The sequence below is a fragment of the Leptodactylus fuscus genome, chromosome 2 (assembly GCF_031893055.1).
Source record: "Leptodactylus fuscus isolate aLepFus1 chromosome 2, aLepFus1.hap2, whole genome shotgun sequence".
NCBI lineage: Eukaryota > Metazoa > Chordata > Amphibia > Anura > Leptodactylidae > Leptodactylus > Leptodactylus fuscus.
This window is the reverse complement of record NC_134266.1, coordinates 100,570,473-100,584,145: the sequence shown is the minus strand read 5'-3', so window position 1 is coordinate 100,584,145 and position 13,673 is coordinate 100,570,473.

Sequence of the window (13,673 nt, the reverse complement as noted above, 5' to 3'; positions counted from 1 at the left end):
CTCATAACCCCTGTCCTCTCTCACACACACTCCCCCTCCCTGTTTCCCTAGCTAGCCCGCCCACTACACCCTCAGCAGCCATCTTTAGATTCCTAGTTCTCACTCAATAACCTTCTTTGGCTGTAATATTGTAATGAACTCTGTATATCATCATTACAGTCGCACAGAGAAAACTGCAGACATTAAACAATCCTTCAGGCTTTCTTTTGTGTGAACAGGCCCACTCATGTGTTAAAATGGCCCTGGTTCCAATACCCTGAAACCTTGGTGCAGGTTTCTGATATAATGAAATAATAACATCTATAAATATAGGGAGAAAGCTAAACTTTACTAAAATTGCTCTCATTTGTTGCCAACATTGACTATAGACGGCCTTCTCAGCATCAGTGCCGAGAAGGACGAACAGAGTACCCAGACATTTGGCATGATGTATGGCATGAACTACTCTGGTGATATTATTTTTCACCTCCCTCCCAGTAACAAAACCAATGTGCTCAAACTCTTCAAGACCAGATAAATAAGTCTGTATATGACTAGTCTGAGTCAAACAAGAAGTTTCTAGGGAGGAAAGGAAAGAATTTATCAAGCTCTCCATCTGTTCAGGCTGAGATTGAGTTTTCAGGTCATATAGGGAAGAGAAGAACTGAAGAAATTCCTTCGCTACAAGAGGAGTAAAAGTGACTTTATCAGTTTTATTAAAGGTAGGTTCACATCTGCGCTTGAACACCATTCAGTAATTCCGTCCCCCATTCCACTTGATAAAATGTGGAGAGAAAAGTCCTGCAAGCAGGACTTCTCACCGGATTTTTCAGACAGAAACTGGGTGGAATCCAGGCAGAATCCCAATGAATCTCATTATAGTCCACAGGGTCCAGGGGTTTCAATGGGTAACCGCTTTTTAAGCAGATCAGGTTTCCATTTTTTGGGTCCCCAAGTGGACCCGAAGACTGGAAACCTGAGTGTTGGTGTGAACCTAGCGTAATTTTGACAGTTGATATAAGATGAGTCATAAGCTTAGACCCTCATCTTCATATATGTAAGATTGGCATTTTAGCTTTTAGAGAGATTTATTTGTGCAATTGTTCAGCAAGTCATGCAGTCACTGCCAGGAAATAAGCAATTCCTCTTACTATTAAGAGGAATATTTGTGGGCTAACTTAATGGACAATATCTGAGTCAGGGTATCATCTAACTGGGAAAAACATATTTTTTGAGCTTTGTTCCTAGGGCTAAAGGAAAGCCTTGTGAGTTTCCCATACTATAGGATAGCAATATAGGGATTGCCATTGAAGCAATAATACTCTTGCAGCTGAAAGTCACGATAGTTTCCCTCCAGTTAAATCAGTGTTATTGAACCGCCATGTCCATTCCTTGTTAGGGATAGTGGATAGCAGTGGTGTAAAAAAAAGGTGGGGGATTGGCTTAAAATCATGATTTTTCCAATTTTTGGGTTGCTAACTGTAGGGAGGAGTCAAACGGAAGCAGATATATCTATCTTATAATAGAATTTATATGGAATAGTGTAAAAGCTACAATCTTTTGTGGTGGGGTGGGTAACCCTCCATACATCTACCAATGCAAATTGGGATATAAGAGGTTTATACTTGCAAAGCATAGCACACACATTACTGGTCCTTCGCAAAGGTTGCAAGGTATTGCATAGTCTTAATTACCCATTGGATTTCATGTTGATTTGGTGCATATACAGTACAGACCAAAAGTTTGGATACACCTTCTCATTCAAAGAGTTTTCTGTATTTTCATGACTATGAAAATTGTAGATTTACACTGAAGGCATCAAAACTATGAAATAACACGTGTGGAATTATATACTAAACAAAAAAGTGTGAAACAACTGAAAATATGTCTTATATTCTAGGTTCTTCAAAGTAGCCACCTTTTGCTTTGATTCCTGCTTTGGACACTCTTGGCATTCCGTTGATGAACTTCAAGAGGTAGTCAGGTTCACAGGGGGAGGATAGACTTATCCACCATAGGAATAATTATTAATAAAACTTCACTTTTATTAGGTTCTCATAAAAACACAAAAAAAAAGTGTAAAAACATGTCCCACACCATATACCAACTTTGCAAAAAGATTGTTGCGAGGAATGGAGGTTCCTTTCCCTAAGGTGTATTCCTTACTGCCTCCTTATTACAACATAAGATGTGCACCAAAGACTCCACAGATTAAAATAAGAACAGAACCACAATATCAGGGGCTCAGTGGATAGCTCCGCCACCCCTCCAAGGTTACTGGCCTAACACCATGCCAACATATAGGGGAGGTACCACTGGCTAGGTTACTGCTCAGATTATCCATGTGTGGGTATCACATCAATAACTATATACATTAACCCTACGCATTTCTTCTCTAAAGGAGGGATTCATCAGGGGTCTGTTCACAAGGTCCTCGCAACTGGACCATACTAAAAGAATGCTGTATAGCAAAGATCAGCGGTAGGTAAACTGACCGCCGGCAGGACCGCCGCTTCAATAATCAGTGGTGAGTTGCCTCGCCGCTCTTGGGATATTTCAACTCCTTCCCACACCCCTCCATGATCCTACGGACCAATCATCTCTGCGTATCATATTTTTTAACTTTTTTTTACCTATACTAATGCAGGACAGCATCCCCTCTCCTGCGCTGACCTCTGCATCTCAGCGCAGGCTGCATCATCACGCCGCTTACGCTGAGACGCAGATGTCTTACTGCCGGGAGAAGAAGAGGCAGCAGTGGGAGCAGCAGCGAGATCGGTAAGTAAAATAACTTTTTTTTTGTTTTATAATAGGCTGCTACCTGATAGAGTATCCCCTAGCAGGTAGCGGCCTATTTACCAACCTCCCCGGACCTGTTCACTGCTGCCCCTGCTTCACGTTGTACTACAAGCCGGTAGTGAATAGGCCCGGGCCTAAGCCGCGATCCCACTACCGTTATTATTATACTTAGGGGTCTTTTCAGACCCCCGAGTATAATAATTGGAGCACCAGGGGAGGTGAGGGAACATAATATACAATATATCTCACCTCTCCGGGATCCAATGTTAATCCTAACAGGCTTCGGCCTATATGGTAATGTCTCAGACGTCACGTGGTCTGGGATATTAACATATAGGCCTGAAGCCTGTACTAGTGCTACTAGCCTGTTACTGCTAGCACAGGCTTTGGGCCTATATGGTAATATCCCAGACCACGTGACGTCTGACACATTACACTGGAAAACACGCTGTGGATATCTTAAATGTCATTAAGTGTTTCTTAAGCAGTTTTTTATGCTGATTTCAAATCTGAAAACCATTTTGATCTATCAGGTCAAATTGTTAAGATATTGTCGAATAAATGTTTTTATTTTGCTTAAATAGGACTACAAGCTTCTGACAGTGTACAAAATTACAAAATATATATTCTCAATAAATAAATATATATATGTTATATATATATATATATATATATATATATATATATATATATATATATATAAGAATATTGCATTATCATTATTTCTTAAAGGGGCTCTATCATTGGCAAAAGTAATTTTTAACTAATCACATCCTTGCATAGCGAATGGGACAGCAGAGATAGGAAGCAACACTACATCAAGAAGAACTGGCCAATCAGAGACAGAATGCAGCCAGGAAATAAAAACGTTCTTCATCCACTGTTGGTTGTTCAGGACAAGATTCTCATGCCACCGTTCTCATTCATAAGTTGGGACTTATGAAAAATTTTGTCAAGAAAATAGACAGTGACACTGATGCATTTCGGTACCTGCACAAGTTCCCAGGGTTGAGTAATGCAAAGGTAAAAGAAGGTGTATTCATAGGTCCACAAGTAAAAGACATTCTAAGTACTTCTGAAAAAGATGCGTGAGTGGCATTCAAGTCAGTCATAATCAATTTCCTTGGAAATAAGAAAAGTGCTGGCTACGTGAATGTTGTACAAAAATGCATTAGTGCGTACAAACATCTTGGCTGCAATATGTCTCTGAAAATTCATTTACTCAACTCGCATCTGGACTTCTTCCCAGAAAACCTAGGCGCAGTCAGCATTGAACATGGCGAGCGCTTCCACCAGGACATTTCGGTGATGGAGTCACGCTATCAGGGTTGGTGGAGTGCAGCGATGTTGGCAGACTACTGTTGGACGCTTCAGTGTGATTTGTCAACTCATCGGTATAAGCCAAAGTCCACAGCCAAGAAATTTAAACCATAAACATGTTTAAAAAATTTTTGCACATATTTTACCGATATTAGACGTCAAACTGAATTTTTGTTTATCATATAATTATGTATGTTATGTATAATTTCAGTAGCTATAGCCACGTTCATGTTTAAAATTCATGTAGCAATAACTTTTAAAATACAAGTTTTTGTGCAAAAATTACATTTCTTATGTTTTGAAGTAATTAATTGAAATATAAAATTTTAAATCGAGGATATTTCAAGAATGAAGGGTGATAAAAAAAAGCGGTTTGCATATTTGAAATTGGCATGTTCAAATTGACTAAGGTCAATTATTGTATAACAAGATATCCGCAGAAAGTCTTTTTTTGTTGTGTATTTTTACCATACAGGCCCAAAGCCTGCTAGGATTAACATTGGATCCCAGAGAGGTGACTAACAGTGTTTATTATGTTCCCTCATCTGCCCTGGGGCTCCGATTATTATACTCGGGGGTCTGAAAAGACTCCTGAGTATAATAATAGTTAATGAGTGGGAAACTGTGAGGCATAATAGAGCTTGAAGGGTCCACTGTATATAGGGGTTGGGGGCGTGGAGAAGTAAGGAGCCAAAGATGTCTGTGTTTCAAACTTTACAGAGTCAAGTCACAGCTGGAAGAAGTGGTCATGGCGGTCCAAAGTGAAGAGATGGGAAATGTGGGAAGACGTCTCCTGTGAGCATTACTGCACAAAATATTACTGCATTGTATTTATTATAATGTTACCGCTAGAATCCTCAAACCCCCTGCTGTCTGAGGCGGACGATCAAAAGATGACCAACACCCCCCCCTCCTCCCCGGACTCAGTACCGTGAAGGGGGGACATTTTTTGGTCGTCCGCCTCAGGCAGCAGAGAGGCTAGGTTCAGCACTGCACCAGCTTCAGAAATCGCAGGTTAACAGCAGCTCAGATTAGAGACCAGGTCAATGCCACACAGAGTTCTAGCAGCAGACACATCTCTACAACAACTGTTAAGAGGAGACTTTGTGCAGCAGGCCTTCATGGTAAAATAGCTGCTAGAAAACCACTGCTAAGGACAGGCAACAAGCAGAAGAGACTTGTTTGGGCTAAAGAACACAAGGAATGGACATTAGACCAGTGGAAATCTGTGCTTTAGTCTGATGAGTCCAAATTTGAGATCTTTGGTTCCAACCACCGTGTCTTGGTGCGACGCAGAAAAGGTGAACAGATGGACTCTACATGCCTGGTTCCCACCGTGAAGCATGGAGGAGGAGGTGTGATAGTGTGGGGGTGCTTTGCAGGTGACACTGTTGGGGATTTATTCAAAATTGAATGCATACTGAACCAGCATGGCTACCACAGCATCTTGCAGCTGCATGCTATTCCATCCGATTTGCGTTTAGTTGGACCATCATTTATTTTGAACAGGACAATGACCCCAAACACACCTCCAGGCTGTGTAAGTGCTATTTGACCAAGAAGGAGAGTGATGGGGTGCTACGTCAGATGACCGGGCCTCCACAGTTACCAGACCTGGACCCAATCGAAATGGTTTGGGGTGAGCTGGTCTACAGAATGAAGGCAAAAGGGCCAACAAGTGCTAAGCATCTCTGGGAACTCCTTCAAGACTGTTGGAAGACCATTTCCGGTGACAACCTCTTGAAGCTCATCAAGAGAATGCCAAGAGTGTTCAAAGCAGTAATCAAAGCAAAAGGTGGCTACTTTGAAGAACCTAGAATATAAGACATATTTTCAGTTGTTTCACACCTTTTTTGTTAAGTATATAATTCCACATGTGTTAATTCATAGTTTTGATGCCTTCAGTGTAAATCTACAATTTTCCTAGTCATGAAAATACAGAAAACTCTTTGAATGAGAAAGTGTGTCCAAACTTTTGGTCTGTACTGTACATTAGCCAGTGTTATTTTCATATTTGCAGCTTGACCCTTCAAGAATAAATAATGACCATTTTTGTCCATATATGAAGCCTCTAAGGCCTGGTTCACATCTACGTTCGGGTTTCCATTCGTGGAGTCCACTTGCAGATCCCCTGAATGGAAACATATAGACATTAAAAAGCGTTCACCTAAGGAAACCACATGGACCCCATAGGCTATAATGGGGTCTATGTAGTTTCTGCTCGATTTCCATATGAATCATGCAGAGAGAAAAGTGCTTGCAGATGTGTATAGGGCCTAATGCAAAAGTAGCATCTCTGTGAAAACTTATGAATAATCTCACTTTAGACGAGTACATGTTGCAATACCATTGGGTATAACATGGTCAGTACAGATTAGAAACATGGTGGTAAAAATGGGTCTTCTGAAAAAAAGTATATAGAGTATAGAGGGGATTCTTTCTTGAATACATGAAAAAGATGGGAGCATTGCTGGGGAGAATTTAAAGCCTTTGCATTAAAGCACCAAATCTTTAGCTTACCCATATGGAATAGAAAGTACAATGAATGAGAGATTTGTTCAAGACACCATGTCACACAGTGACATAGTAAACAATCTGATACGAAACAAATGTTCAGCTGAACAGGGGGTCAGTCTAAAGCCGGGAACATCAGTCTAGGCTAATACGAGAACTATAAAATAATACAGTTGCCTCCTAAGTAACCCAGACTTAGGGGGTGAAAACCAGCTGTTATGTACCATTTTAGTATGTGGGGGGAGGGAAGGAGGGTAGGTGTGTAGTGCCAGTTACATAGGCCACCCATATCATCCGAAAAAGCTGTGTGGCTAGAGGTTTGAGTGGGTCTGAAGAAGAGCTACGTGATTATGTGTCCATCACTTAGCTCAACAAACTCCGATCCCCAAGAATGATGCTTTAAATCTGCTCTGAAATGATGTCTTCAGTCCATGAAGCTTTCATTTATAGTAAAATACAAAAAGAATTGGAATTTATCATCCAACATGACAATCACTCTTTTGAGGAATTGTTTTTCCTCATGAGAAGACTTATTCATTTTACATACATTTAAGAAAATAAAATAAATATGAAAAATATTTACACTTTTATACAGCCAAAATAATTATAGTAAAAATAGAAAAACAATGGTAAAGTATCTGTTTATGAGTCATAAGAAAGCCATGAACCTTTGGCTCTATAAATGCATTCAGTATCGGATCTTACCAGTAGATGGCAGCAAACTCACATCAGTGCAGAACAACATTAAAAAATGTATCTAAGATCTGAGAAGTTGAGAACGGCAGACCAAATACCTTTACTTCCTTTTCAGAATGGTAGTAGCAACAGGTTAAATTATTATTTTTAGGATAGGCTATCATTATAAGATTGTTGAGGATCTGACTTGGCAATCCTGCCCAAGAGCTGGCAGAGTGGCATTTCTGTCCTTCATTGTTTCTCAGGTACAGTTTTGTATTTTAAGCAGTGGCTACAGTTTCGGCCCATTCAATAACAACCACAATAGCGAAGGCAGAGCTGTGGCCTCTTTGAATAGCTGATCCTGACAATCGCCATTCCACTCTACTGTAGGGTGCAACAATTCTTGGGTAAAGGGTAATTCGTCTACACACGTTTTTGATCTATAGTCACATACCTCCCAACCGTCCCGATTTGCGGGGGACATTCACGATTCTGGTGACGTGTCCCGCGGTCCCGGTTGGAGGGAGGTATGTCCCGATTTCAACTCAGATCTGCGTCCAGAGGACGCAGATCTGAGTTGAACACATACGCGGCTAAAGCAAGGAGCTGAACATAGTTCAGCTCCTTGCTTCGCCACTGCACGCCGGCTACTGGCTTTGTAGATGCGATGTGATGACGTCACATTGCGTCTACAACTGTGTGCCAGTGAGAGAGAGGCGCGCAGAGAGCGGCACGGGAACTAGGAGAAGGTAAGTGTAATGTTTACACTCAGGTGGAACGTGTAACTGGGGGCAGATGAAGGAGAGGACGGCATGACACTGGGGGCAGAAATGGAGGGGACATGAAACTGGGGGCAGGGATGGAGGGGACATGAAACTGGGGGCAGGGATGGAGGGGACATGAAACTGGGGGCAGAGATGGACGGGACATGAAACTGGGGGCAGAGATGGAGGCAGGGGCGGATCCAGGGCTGGGCGAGCGGCAGGGCCTGGACCTAACAAAACGCAGGTCAGGTTGGACGGCAGGGCAATTGCTGAGGGCCCCAGCACTTGCAGGGGCCCCCTGTCGGTCCTCTATCAGCCCTGCACTGGCTGCTCTCTATTAGCCAATGCTGCAGGTACACAGTGTGCTTCCGACATATACTTTCCCTATTAGGAAGTAAATATGTGAAGCCCACTGTGTACCTGCAGCAGCGGTGAACCTGCCCCTTTCGCCGCCCAAGGCGAACTACAGAAAGCCGCTTAGCGCCGTTCGCCGGCAGAGAGCAGGCACGAAGATGACCTGCTCTCTGCCTGAGCGTGAGAGGAGGCTGCTGGAGCAGTGCTGCTCCAGTGGCCTCCCCAAACCACTGCTCGGTGCAAAGCCAGTCCAGGGAAGCTTGTCCTGGACTGGCTTAGGTAACCAAAAATGCCGCCCTTCCTGAGGCCCTGGCATAGCGCCGCCTGAAGCGGTCGCTTCAGGTCACCTCATGGGAGGTGCGGCGCTGGTCCCATAGTGGCCCCTGCACACAGTATTATCCTCCATAGTGGCCCCTGCACACAGTATTATCCCCCATACTGGCCCCTGCACACAGTATTATCCCCCATAGTGACCCCTGCACACAGTATTATTCCACATAGTGGCCCCTGTACACAGTATTATGCCCCATAGTGACCTCTGCATACAGTATTATGTCCCATAGTGGTCCCTGACCACAGTATTATTCCCCATAGAGGCCCCTGCACACAGTATTATTCCTAATAGTGGCCCCTGTACACAGTATTATGCCGCATAGTGAACCTTGTACTCAGTATTGTGCTCCATAGTGGCCCCTGCACACAATATTATGACCCATAGTGGCCCCTGCACACAATATTATGACCCATAGTGGCCCCTGTACACAGTATTATGCCCCATAGTGGCCCCTGCACACAGTATTATGCTCCATAGTGACCCCTGCACACAGTATTATGCCCCATAGTGGACCTTGTGCTCAGTATTGTGCCCCATAGTGGCCCCTGCACACAATATTATGACCCATAGTGGCCCCTGTACACAGTATTATGCCCTATAGTGGCCCCTGTACACAGTATTATTCCCCATAGTGGCCCCTGCACACAGTATTATGCCCCATAGTGGACCTTGTACTCAGTATTGTGCCCCATAGTGGCCCCTACACACAATATTATGACCCATAGTGGCCCCTGTACAAAGTATTACGCCCCATAGTGGCCCCTGTACACAGTATTATTCCCCATATTGGCTCCTGCACACAGTATTTTGACCCATAGTGGCCCCTGCACACATTATTATGACTCACAGTGGCGCTTGTACTCAGTATTGTGCCCCATAGTGGCCCTTCTACACAGAATTATGCCCCATAGTGGCCCCTGCACACAATATTATGTCCCATAGTGGCCTCTGTACATAGTATAATTCCCCATAGTGGCCCCTGCACACAGTATTATGCTCCATAGTGACCCCTGCACACAGTATTATGTCCCATAGTGACCCCTGCACACAGTATAATGCCCCATAGTGACCTCTGCACACAGTATTATATCCCATAGTGGGCCCTGTACACAGTATTATTCCCCATAGTGACCCCTCTACACAGTATTATGTCCCATAGTGGCCCCTCTACACAGTATTATGCCCCATAGTGGCCCCTGTACGTATTATTATGTCCCCTAGTGGCCCCTGCACACAGTATTATGCCCCATTGTGGCCACTGTACACAGTATTATCCCCCATAGTGGCCCCTGCACACAGTATTATGCCCGATAGTGGCCCCTGTACACAGTAATATGCCCCACATTGGCCCTTGCACACAGTATTATGTCCCAAAGTGGCCCCTGAACACAGTATTATGCCCCATAGTGGCCCCTGCACACAGTGTTATGTACCATAGTAACCCCCGTGCACAGTATTATGACCCATAGTGGCCCCTGCACACAGTATTATGCCCCATAGTAACTCCTGTACACAGTATTATGCCCCATAGTGGCCCCTGCACACAGTATTATGTCCCATAGTAACCCCTGTACACAGTATTATTCTCCATAGTGGCCACTGCACACAGTATTATGTCCCATAGTAATTCCTGTACACAGTAGCATTCCCCATAGTGGCCCCTGTACACAGTATTATGCCCCATATTGGCCCCTGCACACAGTATTATTCCACATAGTGGCCCCTGCACACAGTATAATGCTCCATAGTGACCTCTGCATATAGTATTATGTCCCATAGTGGCCCCTGTACACAGTATTATGCCCCATAGTGACCTCTGCATACAGTATTATGTCCCATAGTGGCCCCTGACCACAGTATTATTCCCGATAGTGGCCCCTGCACACAGTATTATTCCTCATAGTGCACACAGTATTATTCCTAATAGTGGCCCCTGTACACAGTATTATGCCGCATAGTGGACCTTGTACTCAGTATTGTGCCCCATAGTGGCCCCTGCACACAATATTATGACCCATAGTGGCCCCTGCACACAATATTATGACCCATAGTGGCCCCTGTACACAGTATTATGCCCCATAGTGGCCCTGTACACAGTATTATTCCCCATAGTGACCCCTGCACACAGTATTATGACCCACAGTGGCGCTTGTACTCAGTATTGTGCCCCATAGTGGCCCCTGTACACAGAATTATGTCCCATAGTGGCCCCTGCACACAGTATTATGTCCCATAGTGGCCCCTTCACACAGTATAATGTCCCATAGTGACCTCTGCACACAGTATTATATCCCATAGTGGGCCCTGTACACTGTATTATTCCCCATAGTGGCCCCTCTACACAGTAGTATTCCTCATAGTGGCCCCAGCACACAGTATTATGTCCCATAGCGGCCCCTGTACACAGTATTATGTCCCATAGTGGCCCCTGTACACAGTATTATGCCCCATAGTGGCCCCTGTACACAGTATTATGTCCCATAGTGGCCCCTGTACACACTATTATGCCCCATAGTGGCCCCTGTACACACTATTATCCCCCATAGTGGCCCCTGCACACAGTATTATGCCCCATAGTGGCCCCTGTACACAGTATTATGCCCCATATTGGCCCTTGCACACAATATTATGTCCTATAGCGGCCCCTGCACACAGTATTATGTCCCATAGTAACCCCTGTACACAGTATTATGCCCCATAGTGGCCCCTGCACACAGTATTATGTCCCATAGTAACCCCTGTACACAGTATTATGCCCCATAGTGGCCCCTTCACACAGTATTATGCCCCATAGTGGCCCCTGCACACAGTATTATGTCCCATAGTAACCCTGTACACAGTATTATTCCCCATAGTGGCCACTGCACACAGTATTATGTCCCATAGTAGCCCCTGCACACAGTATTATGCCCCACAGTGGCCCCTGTACACAGTATTATGCCCCATAGAGGCCCCTGCACACATTATTATGACCCACAGTGGCCCTTGTACTCAGTATTGTTCCCCATAGTGGCCCCTGTACACAGAATCATTCCCCATAGTAGCCCCTGCAAACAGTATTATGCTCCATAGTGACCCCTGCACACAGTATTATGCCCCATAGTGGACCTTGTACTCAGTATTGTGTTCCATAGTGGCCCCTGCACACAATATTATGACCCATAGTGGCCCATGTACACAGTATTATTCCCCATAGTGGCCCTTGCACACAGTATTATGCTCCATAGTGACCCCTGCACACAATATTATGCCCCATAGTGGCCCCTGTACACAGTATTATACCCCAAAGTGGCCCCTGCACACAATATTATGCCCCATAGTGGCCCTGTACACAATATTATGCCCCATAGTGGCCCCTGTACACAGTATTATTCCCCATAGTGGCCCTTGCACACAGTATTATGACCCATAGTGGCCCCTGCACACATTATTATGACTCACAGTGGCGCTTGTACTCAGTATTGTGCCCCATAGTGGCCCCTGCACACAGTATTATGTCCCATAGTGGCCCCTGTACACAGTATCATTCCCCATAGTGGCCGCTGCACACAGTATTATGCTCCATAGTGACCCCTGGACACAGTATTATGCCCCATAGTGATCCCTGCACACAGTATAATGCCCCATAGTGACCTCTGCACACAGTATTATATCCCATAGTGGGCCCTGTACACAGTATTATTTCCCATAGTGGCCCCTGTACACAGTATTATGTCCCATAGTGGCCCCTGTACACAGGATTATGCCCCATTGTGGCCCCTGTACACAGTATTATGACCCATAGTGGCCCCTGCACACAGTATTATGCCCCATAGTGGCCCCTGCACACAGTATTATGTCCCATAGTAACCCCTGTACACAGTATTATTCCCCATAGTGGCCACTGCACACAGTATTATGTCCCATATTAACCCCTGTACACAGTATTATGCCCCATAGTGGCCCCTGCACACAGTATTATGCCCCATAGTAGCCCCTGCACACAGTATTATGTCCCATAGTAACCCCTGTATACAGTATTATTCCCCATAGTGGCCACTGCACACAGTATTATGTCCCATAGTAACACCTGTACACAGTATTATGCCCCATAGTGGCCCCTGCGCACAGTATTATGTCCCATATTAACCCCTGTACACAGTATTATGCCCCATAGTGGCCCCTGTACACAGTATTATGCCGCATAGTGGCCCCTGCACACAGTATTATGCCCCATAGTGGCCCCTGCACACAGTATTATGCCCCATAGTAGCCCCTGCACACAGTATTATGTCCCATAGTAACCCCTGTACACAGTATTATGCCCCATAGTGGCCCTAGCACACAGTATTATGTCCCATAGTGGCCCCTGCACACAGTATTATGTCCCATAGTAACACCTGTACACAGTATTATGCCCCACAGTGGCCCCTGCGCACAGTATTATGTCCCATAGTAACCTCTGTACACAGTATTATGCCCCATAGTGACCCCTGTACACAGTCTTTTCAGACCCCAGATTATAATAATCAGAATCCCAGGGGAGGATACAAACATAAAAAACGCTGTTACTTTCCTCTCCTGAGCTCCAGCACACTCCTTCCTGATGTCAGCCATCTTCAATGATGGAAGAGACATAACTTGAGCTGGGGCTTGCATCGCAATGTATAAGTATACCACGAGTGGGCCCAAAGCCTTCTGGAGCCAGAAGAAGTGAGTAACAGTGTTTTTTATGCTCCCTCATCTCTCCTGGGCCTCCAATCAATATCTGAGGCCGGGTCCTGTGGCAGTTGCTACCATTGCTACCCCGGAAGTTACGCCCCTGCTACAAGCTCAGTCCCCTTTACTTATATCAAACGTACTTGAGATTCAAGATATGACCCCTGGTGTCTACTATATTCGGTGGCTTTTGATGACTCAGTCTTCAGTCTTCTTTGAGGTAATATGTTGTG